This window comes from Oncorhynchus gorbuscha, linkage group LG01 (genome assembly GCF_021184085.1).
Source record: "Oncorhynchus gorbuscha isolate QuinsamMale2020 ecotype Even-year linkage group LG01, OgorEven_v1.0, whole genome shotgun sequence".
Lineage (NCBI taxonomy): Eukaryota > Metazoa > Chordata > Actinopteri > Salmoniformes > Salmonidae > Oncorhynchus > Oncorhynchus gorbuscha.
The window spans coordinates 12,392,171-12,410,366 of record NC_060173.1 but is presented as its reverse complement, the minus strand read 5'-3'; the positions used below and the strand labels follow the sequence as shown (position 1 = coordinate 12,410,366).

The 18,196-nt window shown below is 41.7% G+C and overlaps 7 non-coding genes across 7 annotated transcripts; all 7 read left to right on the top strand.

The window, feature by feature from the left end:
- On the top strand, positions 1 to 72 carry trnap-agg. Its single transcript has one exon. It is a non-coding gene; the product is annotated as a tRNA-Pro (tRNA).
- A 2,454-nt stretch (positions 73 to 2,526) lies between these two features.
- On the top strand, positions 2,527 to 2,598 carry trnap-ugg. The gene has a single exon. It is a non-coding gene; the product is annotated as a tRNA-Pro (tRNA).
- A 2,952-nt stretch (positions 2,599 to 5,550) lies between these two features.
- Positions 5,551 to 5,622, top strand: trnap-agg. Its single transcript has one exon. It is a non-coding gene; the product is annotated as a tRNA-Pro (tRNA).
- A 2,463-nt stretch (positions 5,623 to 8,085) lies between these two features.
- On the top strand, positions 8,086 to 8,157 carry trnap-ugg. The gene has a single exon. It is a non-coding gene; the product is annotated as a tRNA-Pro (tRNA).
- Positions 8,158 to 11,293: 3,136 nt separating this feature from the next.
- On the top strand, positions 11,294 to 11,365 carry trnap-agg. The gene has a single exon. It is a non-coding gene; the product is annotated as a tRNA-Pro (tRNA).
- A 2,555-nt stretch (positions 11,366 to 13,920) lies between these two features.
- Positions 13,921 to 13,992, top strand: trnap-ugg. Its single transcript has one exon. It is a non-coding gene; the product is annotated as a tRNA-Pro (tRNA).
- Positions 13,993 to 17,584: 3,592 nt separating this feature from the next.
- On the top strand, positions 17,585 to 17,656 carry trnap-ugg. The gene has a single exon. It is a non-coding gene; the product is annotated as a tRNA-Pro (tRNA).
- Positions 17,657 to 18,196: the final 540 nt, after the last annotated feature.

Here is an 18,196-nt window from a genome sequence, read left to right as displayed (position 1 = left end):
GGCTCGTTGGTCTAGGGGTATGATTCTCGCTTAGGGTGCGAGAGGTCCCGGGTTCAAATCCCGGACGAGCCCTCCTTTTAAGTTGTCAAGCAATTTACAGGATGAACAGGCCAACATAGAGTGTACAAAGCATAGAAGTGTACATTCACTAAAGCATCTCTATCAACAATATCACTGTGAATAAGTAGCCTGGAATCTTCACTCATTAGCTCGGTTTCAATATTGTAATGGTGAAACAAAGCTTGTCAGTTAGGATTCCAGGTTAGTGTCGTAACTAAGAGCTGTTAGGATCAAGCAGAAACACAAACATCTATGTTAATTCATTAAATATTGTGACATTGTGAACTTGTGACATAGTGAATTCACACAGATGCAGATAACATTGGGGCACATTCCCCACCACAGTGACATAATGCTGAATGAAGATAAACTGAACCTTGCGCAGGAACTTAGACGAGTACTCAGGCAATGGAGGATGCTACAGAGGGAAACAATGACTTCAATTTGCTGTTCAATCTCCTTTCACAATAAGTTTTCAGATTTGCTTCTGTCCAAATTGTTGCTTCCGTTGCAAATGCAAGCACAAAGGCAAATGATGAAAGTCTGCTTGGAGTTAGACTGACAGTCTGCCAACTGCATAGTTTTGAAGAAATGAACATTGTCGTAGAGATAAAATATAAATACCTGTTTGATCCTTGTCCAGCTCATCAAACAGTCTCTGGAAGGCCTCCCTGGGGATGAAGCCACTGGATGACTGAGACGCTTTCTCTTAGAATCTTTTGACGTACCAAAAGTGTTCACAATTCAGAGGTGTGGCCATGTACATATATAACTTCATAAAACATAACGTTGTTTAACGCTATGTATTACAGTATGTTGTTTCAGGTAAGGAGGGAACCATCTCACCTTCATGATGGCATCTCTGTAATAACCTGTTGTATATTCATAAAATAAAAACCACAAAGGGGTCCTGTCTTACACGGTAACATCCTCAGAGAAGGAATGTTCCTGGCTCTGACAGTGCAGCAGCTCAAAAGCTGCCCTGACACCCAAATGTCTCCTCAGGAAGGATGTCTGGATTGACATCTGCTAAATAAAGGGTTTTCAATCAATAACATTTATTTATAAAGCCCTTCTTACATCAGCAGATGTCACGAAGTGCTGTACAGAAACTCGGCCTAAAACCCCAAACAGCAAGCAATGCAGGTGTAGAAGCACGGTGGCTAGGAAAAACTCAGTCCAGACACAGCGTTCGGTCCCGCTCCATGGGAGGAGATATCTTCTGCGCCGGCCCAGACCAGGCACAACGGTCAACTCAGCTCCATGTCCGGTGCCCATAAGGAATGTAAACAAATGTACTATAAAAGTGTTGATAAACAAAGTAATGTACAGAAACTGTATTTCAAAAGCAGCTCACGGTGGAAAATAACAAGTTATTCCTACATGTAAAGCATCTTCTTTGAGGACCACAACCTGTTGAATGTACAGCTCCTCATCTGTGTGAAGGGAAACATGTAGAGAACATGGGCTTAATTGAATGATCTTACTCTGTGTATGTGTGTGAGAGAGAGAGAGAGAGCGAGAGCGAGCGATTTTGAAGAACTTACCATGTCCCTGTGTCCCCCAATAGAAAGGTGTTTCTTTTGGAGCCCTGTAATTGTCTGTTCCAGAATGAAGCCCCCTCGGTAGCAGGGGGAAACTCTCCATCATCAGCACAATGTTGCTCAACAAGTTAATAACAGGAGACTAAGAAAATAAAGGAAAGGAACGCTTACATTTTGCTCCATCCTTAAATCTTCTCAGCGAGTTCATTTTCATAATCTACACACATCTCACTTAAATGTAGGGTTCCTGTGCCTTTTGTTGTTATGATAGTGCTTTACATGTGGTGTTGTGTCACTCTTGTTGTGATGTGTGTGTCATCCTATGTTTATATTTGTATTTATTTTTAAATCCCAGTCCCCGTCCCCGCAGGAGGCCTTTTGCCTTTTGGTAAGCCATCACTGTAAATAAAGATGTATTCTTAACGGACTTGCCTAGTTAAATAAAGGTTAAATAAAATACATTTTAAAAAATCCAAACAAATTTGGGCAATTATTTGTTACTCATTCGCTGAAGACTACAATAAGCAGCACATAAAATGGTCGCGACAGCCCTTATGACCTATGACAAAGGGGTCAAGTAAAGTGTTCCGGAATATGTTATGGTATGGTTATAGTTCTACTGGATATTTCAGCTCTTTTGTGTTAAATATGCCTTGGACAATAGATTATTGAGTTATACATCGGAGGAAATATATACAATACATAATATGATATATGGCCTCGTATAACTGACAAATGTAATGTTTTCTACAGGTCAGAACTTTACTATAGTGATGATGCAGTATACATCATCACCAGTAGAGGTGAGTAAAGTAACAAAGTTTCACTAAGGACACGCCTCAGATTTCACACACGCTTGACATCAGTGACAGGGCAGATGGGGAGAAGAACTTATAGTCTGTGTTTACCTTTCTTTAAATAAGGCTCGTTGGTCTAGGGGTATGATTCTCGCTTTGGGTGCGAGAGGTCCCGGGTTCAAATCCCGGACGAGCCCTACTTTTCTGAACACTACCGGCTCGTTGTACTGTCCAAGATAATGATTGTCTGCTTGGGGAAGTGGAGATGACTGTGCATATTCAGCAGAAACAGTGACATTCAGTCATGTGTAGGTTTCTATAACAACGAGCAGGCTCACAGGATACCAATGTCATCTATGCTTGTATTATGAGAACTTGCTGAACGACTGGTCGTATAACTGACAAGCCTAATTAGATAAATACTCTTATCTGTCAGCCACGGAGAAACGTCCATATGGTTTTATTTGTAGCTGTAACACTAAAGTCCTGGATAGGCCTCAGTCCTCATAATGTAAATGATAACTTACAGCACTTAAGAAAGATGTCAACCACAGACATTTGCAAATCTGACAATGTAATGTACACTGAGTGTACTAAACAATAGGAACACCTTCCTAATATTGAGTTGCAATCCCTTTTGCCATCAGGAAAGCCTCAATTCGTCAGGGGCATGAACTCTAAAGTGTGTCGAAATTGTTCCACAGGGATGCTGTCCCATGTTTACTCCAATGCAGTTGTGTGTTTTCTCTGAGAGCTGGTCTCTCTAGGAACCTTCTGATGTCGAGTTGAGTGCTGTACCCATCCATCATGTTACCATGGTTGGTCACAGTTGTGTCAAGTTGGTTGGATGTCCTTTGGGTGGCGGACCATTCTTGACACACACGGGAAACTGTTGAGAGTGAACAAAACAGCAGCATTGCAGTTCTTGACACACTCAGACCGGTGCGCCTGGCACCTACTGTCATACCCCATTCAAAGGCACTTCAATATTTTGTCTCGTCCGTTCACCCTCTGAATGGCACACATACAGAATACGTCTCAAGTCTTAAAATCCTTCTTTAACCTGTCTCCTCCCCTTCATCTGCACTGATTGAACTGAATTTAACAGGTGACATCAATACGGGATGATAGACTTCAGCTGGATTCACCTGATCAGTCTATGTCATGGAAAGAGCAGGTGTTCCTAATGTTTTGAGCACTCGGTGTATGTAAAACTCACCCAAAAGTGTCAGTTACCTCTAGAGGGCAGTCTAATAGCCAAAACCTGCCACATCACAGATTCTGGAAGTTTACTCACAGGCTGATGAGGAGAAGGGGATGGGAGAAGTATAACGATCGGGTGGGTTTCTCTAAACAGGCTTGTTGGTTTAAGGGTATGCTTCTCTCTTAGGGTGTGAGTAGTCCTGGGTTTAAATTCCAGATGAGCCCACCTTTTGAGAAAATATGTGATAGATGTATTTAGGGTTGTCCTTAGTGAGTTAGTATATTTAAAGATCACAAAGTGGGGAGAAAAATCTAACCAATAGGAAAATTGTAGACTGTAAGTAGCAAATATGCATATCTGCAGGCCCTTTGGTAAAACAGAGATATAAAACAATATCCAGTCAGTATGGAATATAATGTACAGTGTCGTAATGTCAACGAGTGACTTTGAACTGTGTGACAGACGGTAATATAGATTCCCCTCCAGTCATTACCACGGGCCGGTCCTCCCCAATAAAGGTTCCACCAACCTCCTGTGACAGAGATACATATAAAGTCTGTGAATTGCATGGAGCTATTGACATAGACTGTGCAAGACCCATACCTGCTATACATGAGTCATTCATGTCGGCAGTGCATTGCAGGCACAGTAACTAATGTCTACTTGTAACTACTACTTGTAGTACATTTTACGTTCAAATGGCCTTAAATGTTGAGCCTCTAAATAGTAGTTGTCTGGTTCAGAGAGATTCTTCTCACAGTCAATCACCAGGAGAATCTGTCATGTTTTGTCATAGATTGTCATGTCTTGTCCCTGTGCTTTCTCTTCTATTCGTTTCCCCCTGCTGGTATTATTAGGTTCTTTCCCTCTCTCTATCTCTCTCTCTCTCTCTCTCTCTCTCTCTCTATCGTTCCTGCTCCCAGCTGTTCCTCATTCTCCTAACTACCTCGTTTACTCTTTCACACCTGTCCCCTATTTTGCCCTCTGATTAGAGTCCCTATTTCTCCCTCTGTTTCCGCTTCTGTCCTTGTCGGATCCTTGTTTGCTGTACTGTGTTCTTGTTCCGTCCTGTCGTGTTTTTGCCTTCTTCAGATGCTGCGTGTGAGCAGGTGTCTCTATCAGCTACGGCCTGCGCCAACCCGGCGACCTGCAGTCTGTGGCCGCTTCTCCTGTTGTTCCCCTCTACAGACTAGAGGATTTCTGTTATTCCGTTTTGGACATTACCTGTGAAAGAATTCAGTAGACATAATACATGCATATACAGACGACTTAATACATGCATATACAGTAGACATAATACATGCATATACAGTAGACATAATACATGCATATACAGTAGACATAATACATGCATATACAGGAGACATAATACATGCATATACAGTAGACATAATACATGCATATACAGTAGACATAATACATGCATATACCATACATGACCTTTGACCTGACACATTTTCTAAAAACTGAAATGGGATACAATGCACCCTCATGCACATTCATTTTTAGACCAGAGACATCAAATGCAGAGAAGGTGAACAAAATGGGCCAGGGCCTATATCTTCTGTCTTTCCAATGGACTCTAATGATGATCAATAACAGAGATAAATAGAGGACTTATACTATCTCCATTTGAAAGTAGCCAATTGTCTTCTTCTTCATTGGCTGATTGCTCCCAACTCATAGGAAAACCCACCCAGTTGACTACTTTAAAAATAGTGGATGCCCTCAATTGCAATGTCCATTCTAAAATGCTTTAAATCCATGCTGAGTCCTCTGTTTCCATTTGATCAACATGTCTGTGTTTGTGCAGAGTCTAGAATAGCCACTAAGTGGCCGTCTCTGAGGAGTTTTACTGAGCATGCAACAGCATCAACTTGAGAGGAATTCCTTATGCACGTGGCATGCAGTGGAATTTAAACTCTTGGTTGTTAACTGTGTTACAGGCTCGTTGGTCTAGGGGTATGATTCTCGCTTAGGGTGCGAGAGGTCCCGGGTTCAAATCCCGGACGAGCCCTCCTTTTAAGTTGTCAAGCAATTTACAGGATGAACAGGCCAACATAGAGTGTACAAAGCATAGAAGTGTACATTCACTAAAGCATCTCTATCAACAATATCACTGTGAATAAGTAGCCTGGAATCTTCACTCATTAGCTCGGTTTCAATATTGTAATGGTGAAACAAAGCTTGTCAGTTAGGATTCCAGGTTAGTGTCGTAACTAAGAGCTGTTAGGATCAAGCAGAAACACAAACATCTATGTTAATTCATTAAATATTGTGACATTGTGAACTTGTGACATAGTGAATTCACACAGATGCAGATAACATTGGGGCACATTCCCCACCACAGTGACATAATGCTGAATGAAGATAAACTGAACCTTGCGCAGGAACTTAGACGAGTACTCAGGCAATGGAGGATGCTACAGAGGGAAACAATGACTTCAATTTGCTGTTCAATCTCCTTTCACAATAAGTTTTCAGATTTGCTTCTGTCCAAATTGTTGCTTCCGTTGCAAATGCAAGCACAAAGGCAAATGATGAAAGTCTGCTTGGAGTTAGACTGACAGTCTGCCAACTGCATAGTTTTGAAGAAATGAACATTGTCGTAGAGATAAAATATAAATACCTGTTTGATCCTTGTCCAGCTCATCAAACAGTCTCTGGAAGGCCTCCTGGGGATGAAGCCACTGGATGACTGAGACGCTTTCTCTTAGAATCTTTTGACGTACCAAAAGTGTTCACAATTCAGAGGTGTGGCCATGTACATATATAACTTCATAAAACATAACGTTGTTTAACGCTATGTATTACAGTATGTTGTTTCAGGTAAGGAGGGAACCATCTCACCTTCATGATGGCATCTCTGTAATAACCTGTTGTATATTCATAAAATAAAAACCACAAAGGGGTCCTGTCTTACACGGTAACATCCTCAGAGAAGGAATGTTCCTGGCTCTGACAGTGCAGCAGCTCAAAAGCTGCCCTGACACCCAAATGTCTCCTCAGGAAGGATGTCTGGATTGACATCTGCTAAATAAAGGGTTTTCAATCAATAACATTTATTTATAAAGCCCTTCTTACATCAGCAGATGTCACGAAGTGCTGTACAGAAACTCGGCCTAAAACCCCAAACAGCAAGCAATGCAGGTGTAGAAGCACGGTGGCTAGGAAAAACTCAGTCCAGACACAGCGTTCGGTCCCGCTCCATGGGAGGAGATATCTTCTGCGCCGGCCCAGACCAGGCACAACGGTCAACTCAGCTCCATGTCCAGTGCCCATAAGGAATGTAAACAAATGTACTATAAAAGTGTTGATAAACAAAGTAATGTACAGAAACTGTATTTCAAAAGCAGCTCACGGTGGAAAATAACAAGTTATTCCTACATGTAAAGCATCTTCTTTGAGGACCACAACCTGTTGAATGTACAGCTCCTCATCTGTGTGAAGGGAAACATGTAGAGAACATGGGCTTAATTGAATGATCTTACTCTGTGTATGTGTGTGAGAGAGAGAGAGAGAGAGAGAGAGCGAGAGCGAGCGATTTTGAAGAACTTACCATGTCCCTGTGTCCCCCAATAGAAAGGTGTTTCTTTTGGAGCCCTGTAATTGTCTGTTCCAGAATGAAGCCCCCTCGGTAGCAGGGGGAAACTCTCCATCATCAGCACAATGTTGCTCAACAAGTTAATAACAGGAGACTAAGAAAATAAAGGAAAGGAACGCTTACATTTTGCTCCATCCTTAAATCTTCTCAGCGAGTTCATTTTCATAATCTACACACATCTCACTTAAATGTAGGGTTCCTGTGCCTTTTGTTGTTATGATAGTGCTTTACATGTGGTGTTGTGTCACTCTTGTTGTGATGTGTGTGTCATCCTATGTTTATATTTGTATTTATTTTTTAAATCCCAGTCCCCCGTCCCCGCAGGAGGCCTTTTGCCTTTTGGTAAGCCATCACTGTAAATAAAGATGTATTCTTAACGGACTTGCCTAGTTAAATAAAGGTTAAATAAAATACATTTTAAAAAATCCAAACAAATTTGGGCAATTATTTGTTACTCATTCGCTGAAGACTACAATAAGCAGCACATAAAATGGTCGCGACAGCCCTTATGACCTATGACAAAGGGGTCAAGTAAAGTGTTCCGGAATATGTTATGGTATGGTTATAGTTCTACTGGATATTTCAGCTCTTTTGTGTTAAATATGCCTTGGACAATAGATTATTGAGTTATACATCGGAGGAAATATATACAATACATAATATGATATATGGCCTCGTATAACTGACAAATGTAATGTTTTCTACAGGTCAGAACTTTACTATAGTGATGATGCAGTATACATCATCACCAGTAGAGGTGAGTAAAGTAACAAAGTTTCACTAAGGACACGCCTCAGATTTCACACACGCTTGACATCAGTGACAGGGCAGATGGGGAGAAGAACTTATAGTCTGTGTTTACCTTTGTTTAAATAAGGCTCGTTGGTCTAGGGGTATGATTCTCGCTTTGGGTGCGAGAGGTCCCGGGTTCAAATCCCGGACGAGCCCTACTTTTCTGAACACTACCGGCTCGTTGTACTGTCCAAGATAATGATTGTCTGCTTGGGGAAGTGGAGATGACTGTGCATATTCAGCAGAAACAGTGACATTCAGTCATGTGTAGGTTTCTATAACAACGAGCAGGCTCACAGGATACCAATGTCATCTATGCTTGTATTATGAGAACTTGCTGAACGACTGGTCGTATAACTGACAAGCCTAATTAGATAAATACTCTTATCTGTCAGCCACGGAGAAACGTCCATATGGTTTTATTTGTAGCTGTAACACTAAAGTCCTGGATAGGCCTCAGTCCTCATAATGTAAATGATAACTTACAGCACTTAAGAAAGATGTCAACCACAGACATTTGCAAATCTGACAATGTAATGTACACTGAGTGTACTAAACAATAGGAACACCTTCCTAATATTGAGTTGCAATCCCTTTTGCCATCAGGAAAGCCTCAATTCGTCAGGGGCATGAACTCTAAAGTGTGTCGAAATTGTTCCACAGGGATGCTGTCCCATGTTTACTCCAATGCAGTTGTGTGTTTTCTCTGAGAGCTGGTCTCTCTAGGAACCTTCTGATGTCGAGTTGAGTGCTGTACCCATCCATCATGTTACCATGGTTGGTCACAGTTGTGTCAAGTTGGTTGGATGTCCTTTGGGTGGCGGACCATTCTTGACACACACGGGAAACTGTTGAGAGTGAACAAAACAGCAGCATTGCAGTTCTTGACACACTCAGACCGGTGCGCCTGGCACCTACTGTCATACCCCATTCAAAGGCACTTCAATATTTTGTCTCGTCCGTTCACCCTCTGAATGGCACACATACAGAATACGTCTCAAGTCTTAAAAATCCTTCTTTAACCTGTCTCCTCCCCTTCATCTGCACTGATTGAACTGAATTTAACAGGTGACATCAATACGGGATGATAGACTTCAGCTGGATTCACCTGATCAGTCTATGTCATGGAAAGAGCAGGTGTTCCTAATGTTTTGAGCACTCGGTGTATGTAAAACTCACCCAAAAGTGTCAGTTACCTCTAGAGGGCAGTCTAATAGCCAAAACCTGCCACATCACAGATTCTGGAAGTTTACTCACAGGCTGATGAGGAGAAGGGGATGGGAGAAGTATAACGATCGGGTGGGTTTCTCTAAACAGGCTTGTTGGTTTAAGGGTATGCTTCTCTCTTAGGGTGTGAGTAGTCCTGGGTTTAAATTCCAGATGAGCCCACCTTTTGAGAAAATATGTGATAGATGTATTTAGGGTTGTCCTTAGTGAGTTAGTATATTTAAAGATCACAAAGTGGGGAGAAAAATCTAACCAATAGGAAAATTGTAGACTGTAAGTAGCAAATATGCATATCTGCAGGCCCTTTGGTAAAACAGAGATATAAAACAATATCCAGTCAGTATGGAATATAATGTACAGTGTCGTAATGTCAACGAGTGACTTTGAACTGTGTGACAGACGGTAATATAGATTCCCTCCAGTCATTACCACGGGCCGGTCCTCCCCAATAAAGGTTCCACCAACCTCCTGTGACAGAGATACATATAAAGTCTGTGAATTGCATGGAGCTATTGACATAGACTGTGCAAGACCCATACCTGCTATACATGAGTCATTCATGTCGGCAGTGCATTGCAGGCACAGTAACTAATGTCTACTTGTAACTACTACTTGTAGTACATTTTACTCCAAATGGCCTTAAATGTTGAGCCTCTAAATAGTAGTTGTCTGGTTCAGAGAGATTCTTCTCACAGTCAATCACCAGGAGAATCTGTCATGTTTTGTCATAGATTGTCATGTCTTGTCCCTGTGCTTTCTCTTCTATTCGTTTCCCCCTGCTGGTATTATTAGGTTCTTTCCCTCTCTCTATCTCTCTCTCTCTCTCTTGATCTATCGTTCCTGCTCCCAGCTGTTCCTCATTCTCCTAACTACCTCGTTTACTCTTTCACACCTGTCCCCTATTTTGCCCTCTGATTAGAGTCCCTATTTCTCCCTCTGTTTCCGCTTCTGTCCTTGTCGGATCCTTGTTTGCTGTACTGTGTTCTTGTTCCGTCCTGTCGTGTTTTTGCCTTCTTCAGATGCTGCGTGTGAGCAGGTGTCTCTATCAGCTACGGCCTGCGCCAACCCGACGACCTGCAGTCTGTGGCCGCTTCTCCTGTTGTTCCCCTCTACAGACTAGAGGATTTCTGTTATTCCGTTTTGGACATTACCTGTGAAAGAATTCAGGATTAGTCGTTTTCTGTTAAGACTGGAATAAACTCTGTTTCTGTTAAGTCGCTTTTGGGTCCTCAGTCACCTGCATAACAGAATCTAGAGGAACATTGATGACGCTTAGATGCATATACAGACGACTTAATACATGCATATACAGTAGACATAATACATGCATATACAGTAGACATAATACATGCATATACAGTAGACATAATACATGCATATACAGACGACTTAATACATGCATATACAGTAGACATAATACATGCATATACAGTAGACATAATACATGCATATACAGTAGACATAATACATGCATATACAGGAGACATAATACATGCATATACAGTAGACATAATACATGCATATACAGTAGACATAATACATGCATATACCATACATGACCTTTGACCTGACACATTTTCTAAAAACTGAAATGGGATACAATGCACCCTCATGCACATTCATTTTTAGACCAGAGACATCAAATGCAGAGAAGGTGAACAAAATGGGCCAGGGCCTATATCTTCTGTCTTTCCAATGGACTCTAATGATGATCAATAACAGAGATAAATAGAGGACTTATACTATCTCCATTTGAAAGTAGCCAATTGTCTTCTTCTTCATTGGCTGATTGCTCCCAACTCATAGGAAAACCCACCCAGTTGACTACTTTAAAAATAGTGGATGCCCTCAATTGCAATGTCCATTCTAAAATGCTTTAAATCCATGCTGAGTCCTCTGTTTCCATTTGATCAACATGTCTGTGTTTGTGCAGAGTCTAGAATAGCCACTAAGTGGCCGTCTCTGAGGAGTTTTACTGAGCATGCAACAGCATCAACTTGAGAGGAATTCCTTATGCACGTGGCATGCAGTGGAATTTAAACTCTTGGTTGTTAACTGTGTTACAGGCTCGTTGGTCTAGGGGTATGATTCTCGCTTAGGGTGCGAGAGGTCCCGGGTTCAAATCCCGGACGAGCTCTCCTTTTAAGTTGTCAAGCAATTTACAGGATGAACAGGCCAACATAGAGTGTACAAAGCATAGAAGTGTACATTCACTAAAGCATCTCTATCAACAATATCACTTTGAATAAGTAGCCTGGAATCTTCACTCATTAGCTCGGTTTCAATATTGTAATGGTGAAACAAAGCTTGTCAGTTAGGATTCCAGGTTAGTGTCGTAACTAAGAGCTGTTAGGATCAAGCAGAAACACAAACATCTATGTTAATTCATTAAATATTGTGACATTGTGAACTTGTGACATAGTGAATTCACACAGATGCAGATAACATTGGGGCACATTCCCCACCACAGTGACATAATGCTGAATGAAGATAAACTGAACCTTGCGCAGGAACTTAGACGAGTACTCAGGCAATGGAGGATGCTACAGAGGGAAACAATGACTTCAATTTGCTGTTCAATCTCCTTTCACAATAAGTTTTCAGATTTGCTTCTGTCCAAATTGTTGCTTCCGTTGCAAATGCAAGCACAAAGGCAAATGATGAAAGTCTGCTTGGAGTTAGACTGACAGTCTGCCAACTGCATAGTTTTGAAGAAATGAACATTGTCGTAGAGATAAAATATAAATACCTGTTTGATCCTTGTCCAGCTCATCAAACAGTCTCTGGAAGGCCTCCCTGGGGATGAAGCCACTGGATGACTGAGACGCTTTCTGAGGAAATGACACTTTTAGAATCTTTTGACGTACCAAAAGTGTTCACAATTCAGAGGTGTGGCCTTGTACATATATAACTTCATAAAACATAACGTTGTTTAACACTATGTATTACAGTATGTTGTTTCAGGTAAGGAGGGAACCATCTCACCTTCATGATGGCATCTCTGTAATAACCTGTTGTATATTCATAAAATAAACACCACAAAGGGGTCCTGTCTTACACGGTAACATCCTCAGAGAAGGAAGGTTCCTGGCTCTGACAGATGCAGCAGCTCAAAAGCTGCCCTGACGCCCAAATGTCTCCTCAGGATGGATGTCTGGATTGACATCTGCTAAATAAAGGGTTTTCAATCAATAACATTTATTTATAAAGCCCTTCTTACATCAGCAGATGTCACAAAGTGCTGTACAGAAACTCGGCCTAAACCCCAAACAGCAAGCAATGCAGGTGTAGAAGCACGGTGGCTAGGAAAAACTCAGTCCAGACACAGCGTTCGGTCCCGCTCCATGGGAGGAGATATCTTCTGCGCCGGCCCAGACCAGGCACAAGGGTCAACTCAGCTCCATGTCCGGTGCCCATAAGGAATGTAAACAAATGTACTATAAAAGTGTTGATAAACAAAGTAATGTACAGAAACTGTACTTCAAAAGCAGCTCACGGTGGAAAATAAAAAGTTATTCCTACATGTAAAGCATCTTCTTTGAGGACCACAACCTGTTGAATGTACAGCTCCTCATCTGTGTGAAGGGAAACATGTAGAGAACATGGGCTTAATTGAATGATCTTACTCTGTGTATGTGTGTGTGTGAGAGAGAGAGAGAGAGAGAGAGAGAGAGAGAGAGAGAGAGAGAGAGAGAGAGAGAGAGAGAGAGAGAGAGAGAGAGAGAGAGAGAGAGAGAGAGAGAGAGAGAGAGAGAGAGATTTTTGAAGAACTTACCATGTCCCTGTGTCCCCCAATAGAAAGGTGTTTCTTTTGGAGCCCTGTAATTGTCTGTTCCAGAATGAAGCCCCCTCGGTAGCAGGGGGAAACTCTCCATCATCAGCACAATGTTGCTCAACAAGTTAATAACAGGAGAATAAGAAAATAAAGGAAAGGAACGCTTACATTTTGCTCCATCCTTAAATCTTCTCAGCGAGTTCATTTTCATAATCTACACACATCTCACTTAAATGTAGGGTTCCTGTGCCTTTTGTTGTTATGATAGTGCTTTACATGTGGTGTTGTGTCACTCTTGTTGTGATGTGTGTGTCATCCTATGTTTATATTGTATTTATTTTTTAAATCCCAGTCCCCCGTCCCCGCAGGAGGCCTTTTGCCTTTTGGTAAGCCATCACTGTAAATAAAAATGTATTCTTAACGGACTTGCCTAGTTAAATAAAGGTTAAATAAAATACATTTTAAAAAATCCAAACAAATTTGGGCAATTATTTGTTACTCATTCGCTGAAGACTACAATAAGCAGCACATAAAATGGTCGGGACAGCCCTTATGACCTATGACAAAGGGGTCAAGTAAAGTGTTCTGGAATATGTTATGATATGGTTATAGTTCTACTGGATATTTCAGCTCTTTTGTGTTAAATATGCCTTGGACAATATATCGGGTTATACATCGGAGGAAATATATACAATACATAATATGATATATGGCCTCGTATAACTGACAAATGTAAAATGTTCTTCAGGTCAGAACTTTACTATAGTGATGATGCAGTATACATCATCACCGGTAGAGGTGAGTAAAGTAACAAAGTTTCACTAAGGACACGCCTCAGATTTCACACACGCTTGACATCAGTGACAGGGCAGATGGGGAGCAGAACTTATAGTCTGTGTTTACCTTTCTTTAAATAAGGCTCGTTGGTCTAGGGGTATGATTCTCGCTTTGGGTGCGAGAGGTCCCGGGTTCAAATCCCGGACGAGCCCTTCTTTTCTGAACACAACCGGCTCGTTGTACTGTCCAAGATAATGATTGTCTGCTTGGGGAAGTGGAGATGACTGTGCATATTCAGCAGAAACAGTGACATTCAGTCATGTGTTGGTTTCTATAACAACGAGCAGGCTCACAGGATACCAATGTCGTCTATGCTTGTATTATGAGAACTTGCTGAACGACTGGTCGTATAACTGACAAGCCTAATTAGATAAATACTCTTATCTGTCAGCCACGGAGAAACGTCCATATGGTTTTATTTGTAGCTGTAACACTAAAGTCCTGGATAGGCCTCAGTCCTCATAACGTAAATGATAACTTACAGCACTTAAGAAAGATGTCAACCACAGACATTTGCAAATCTGACAATGTGATGTACACTGAGTGTACTAAACAATAGGAACACCTTCCTAATATTGAGTTGCAATCCCTTTTGCCATCAGGAAAGCCTCAATTCGTCAGGGGCATGAACTCTAAAAGGTGTCGAAATTGTTCCACAGGGATGCTGTCCCATGTTTACTCCAATGCAGTTGTGTGTTTTCTCTGAGAGCTGGTCTCTCTAGGAACCTTCTGATGTCGAGTTGAGTGCTGTACCCATCCATCATGTTACCATGGTTGGTCACAGTTGTGTCAAGTTGGTTGGATGTCCTTTGGGTGGCGGACCATTCTTGACACACACGGGAAACTGTTGAGAGTGAACAAAACAGCAGCATTGCAGTTCTTGACACACTCAGACCGGTGCGCCTGGCACCTACTGTCATACCCCATTCAAAGGCACTTCAATATTTTGTCTCGTCCGTTCACCCTCTGAATGGCACACATACAGAATATGTCTCAAGGCTTAAAAATCCTTCTTTAACCTGTCTCCTCCCCTTCATCTACACTGATTGAACTGAATTTAACAGGTGACATCAATACGGGATGATAGACTTCAGCTGGATTCACCTGATCAGTCTATGTCATGGAAAGAGCAGGTGTTCCTAATGTTTTGTGCACTCGGTGTATGTAAAACTCACCCAAAAGTGTCAGTTACCTCTAGAGGGCAGTCGAATAGCCAATACCTGCCACATCACAGATTCTGGAAGTTAACTCACAGGCAAATGAGGAGAAGGGGATGGGAGAAGTGTAACGATCTGGTGGGTTTCCCTAAGCAGGCTTGTTGGTTTAAGGGTATGCTTCTCTCTTAGGGTGTGAGTAGTCCTGGGTTTAAATCCCAGATAAGCCCACCTTTTGAGAAAATATGTGATAGATGTATTTAGGGTTGTCCTAAGTGAGTTAGTATATTGAAAGATCACAAACAAAGTGGGGAGAAAAATCTAACCAATAGGAAAATTGTAGACTATGTAGAAAATATGCATATCTGCAGGCCCTTTGGTGAAACAGAGATATAAAACAATATCCAATCAGTATGGCATATAATGTACAGTGTCGTAATGTCAACGAGTGAATTGTGTGACAGATGGTACTATAGATACATTTTATTTATAAAAATAAATAAAAATTCACCTTTATTTAACCAGGTAGGCTAGTTGAGAACAGGTTCTCATTTGCAACTGCGACCTGGCCAAGATAAAGCATAGCAGTGTGAACAGACAACACAGAGTTACACATGGAGTAAACAATTAACAAGTCAATAACACAGTAGAGAAAAAAGGGGAGTCTATATACAATGTGTGCAAAAGGCATGAGGAGGTAGGCGAATAACTACAATATTGCAGATTAACACTGGAGTGAAAATGATCAGATGATCATGTACAGGTAGAGATATTGGTGTGCAAAAGAGCAGAAAAGTAAATAAATAAAAACTGTGGGGATGAGGTAGGTGAAAATGGGTGGGCTATTTACCAATAGATTATGTACAGCTGCAGCGATCGGTTAGCTGCTCAGATAGCTGATGTTTGAAGTTGGTGAGGGAGATAAAAGTCTCCGACTTCAGCGATTTTTGCAATTCGTTCCAGTCACAGGCAGCAGAGTACTGGAACGAAAGGCGGCCGAATGAGGTGTTGGCTTTAGGGATGATCAATGAGATACACCTGCTGGAGCGCGTGCTCCAGGGTGGGTGTTGCCATCGTGACCAGTGAGCTGAGATAAGGCGGAGCTTTGCCTAGCATGGCCTTGTAGATGACCTGGAGCCAGTGGGTCTGGCGACGAATATGTAGCGAGGGCCAGCCGACTAGAGCATACAAGTCGCAGTGGTGGGTAGTATAAGGTGCTTTAGTGACAAAACGGATGGCACTGTGATAAACTGCATCCAGTTTGCTGAGAAGAGTGTTGGAAGCAACTTTGTAGATGACATCGCTGAAGTCGAGGATCGGTAGGATAGTCAGTATTACTAGGGTAAGCATGGCAGCGTGAGTGAAGGAGGCTTTGTTGCAGAATAGAAAGCCGACTCTTGATTTGATTTTCGATTGGAGATGTTTGATATGGGTCTGGAAGGAGAGTTTGCAGTCTAGCCAGACACCTAGGTACTTATAGGTGTCCACATATTCAAGGTCGGAACCATCCAGTGTGGTGATGCTAGTCGGGCAAGCGGGTGCAGGCAGCGATCGGTTGAAAAGCATGCATTTGGTTTTACTAGCGTTTAAGAGCAGTTGGAGGCCACGGAAGGAGTGTTGTATGGCATTGAAGCTCGATTGGAGGTTAGATAGCACAGTGTCCAATGACGGGCCGAAAGTGTACAGAATGGCGTCGTCTGCGTAGAGGTGGATCAGGGAAACGCCGGCAGCAAGAGCAACATCATTGATATACACAGAGAAAAGAGTCGGCCCGAGAATCAACTGGAATCTTCTCTAAATTGCCCATGCTTCAAAATGGATCCTACATTATCCTGACATACAGTATATAATACTGAACTGCACCTACCAGTGAAAGAACTGTGAGAGATCAATCAAACACGTTACTCCCATAGGACATATATCCTGTCCTGACAAATGCTTTGAGCCTCTAAATAGTAGTTGTCTCGTTCAGAGATTCTACTCACAGTCAATCACCAGGATAATCTAGAGGAACATTTATGATGCTTAGATGCATATACAATAGACTTAATACATGCATATACCATACATGACCTTTGACCTTACACGTTTTCTAAAAATAAAATAGGATACAATACAATGCAGCCCCTTAAATTCTGAAGAAATACTCATTTTTAGACCAGAGACATCAAATGCAGAGAAGGTGAACAAAATGGGCCAGGGACTATATCTTCTGTCTTTCCAATGGACTCTAATGATGATCAATAACAGAGATAAATAGAGGACTTATATTATCTCCATTTTAAATTAGTCAATTGGCTTCTTTTTCTTTGACTGATTCCTCCCAACTCATATTAAAACCCACCCAGTTGACTACTTTAAAATGGTGGAAGCCCTCAATTGCAATGTCCTTTCCAAAATGCGTTATGTCCATGATGAGTCCATCTGTTTCCATTTGATCAACAAGTCTGTGTTTGTGTAGAGTCTAGAATAACCACTAGGTGGTAGTCTCTGAGCAGTTTTACTGAGCATGCAACATTAACTTCAGAGGAATTCCTCATGCGCGTGGCATGCAGTGGAATTTAAACTCTTGGTTGTTGAACCTAGGAGAGGCTCGTTGGTCTAGGGGTATGATTCTCGCTTTGGGTGCGAGAGGTCCCGGGTTCAAATCCCGGACGAGCCCTCCTTTTAAGTTGTCAAGCAATTTACAGGATGAACAGGCCTTCATAGAGTGTACAAAGCATAGTAGTGTACATTCACTAAAGCATCTCTATCAATAATATTACTTTGAATAAGGAGCCTGGAATCTTAACTCATAAGCTCGTTTTCAATATTGTTATGGTGAAACAAAGCTTGTCAGTTAGGATTCCAGGCTAGTGTCGTAACTAAGAGCTGTTAGGATCAAGCAGAAACACAAATATCTAAGTTAATTCATTAAATATTGTGACATTGTGAACTTGTGACATAGTGAATTCACACAGATGCAGATAACATTGGCCAGGGGCACATTCCCCACCACAGTGACATAATGCTGAATGAAGATAAACTGAACCTTGTGCAGGAACTTAGACAAGTAAATAAACAATAGGAACACCTTCCTAATATTGAGTTGCATTCCCTTTTGCCATCAGGAAAGCCTCAATTCGTCAGGGGCATGGACTTTACAGGGTGTCGAAAGTGTTCCACAGGGATGCTGTCCCATGTTGACTCCAATGCAATTGTG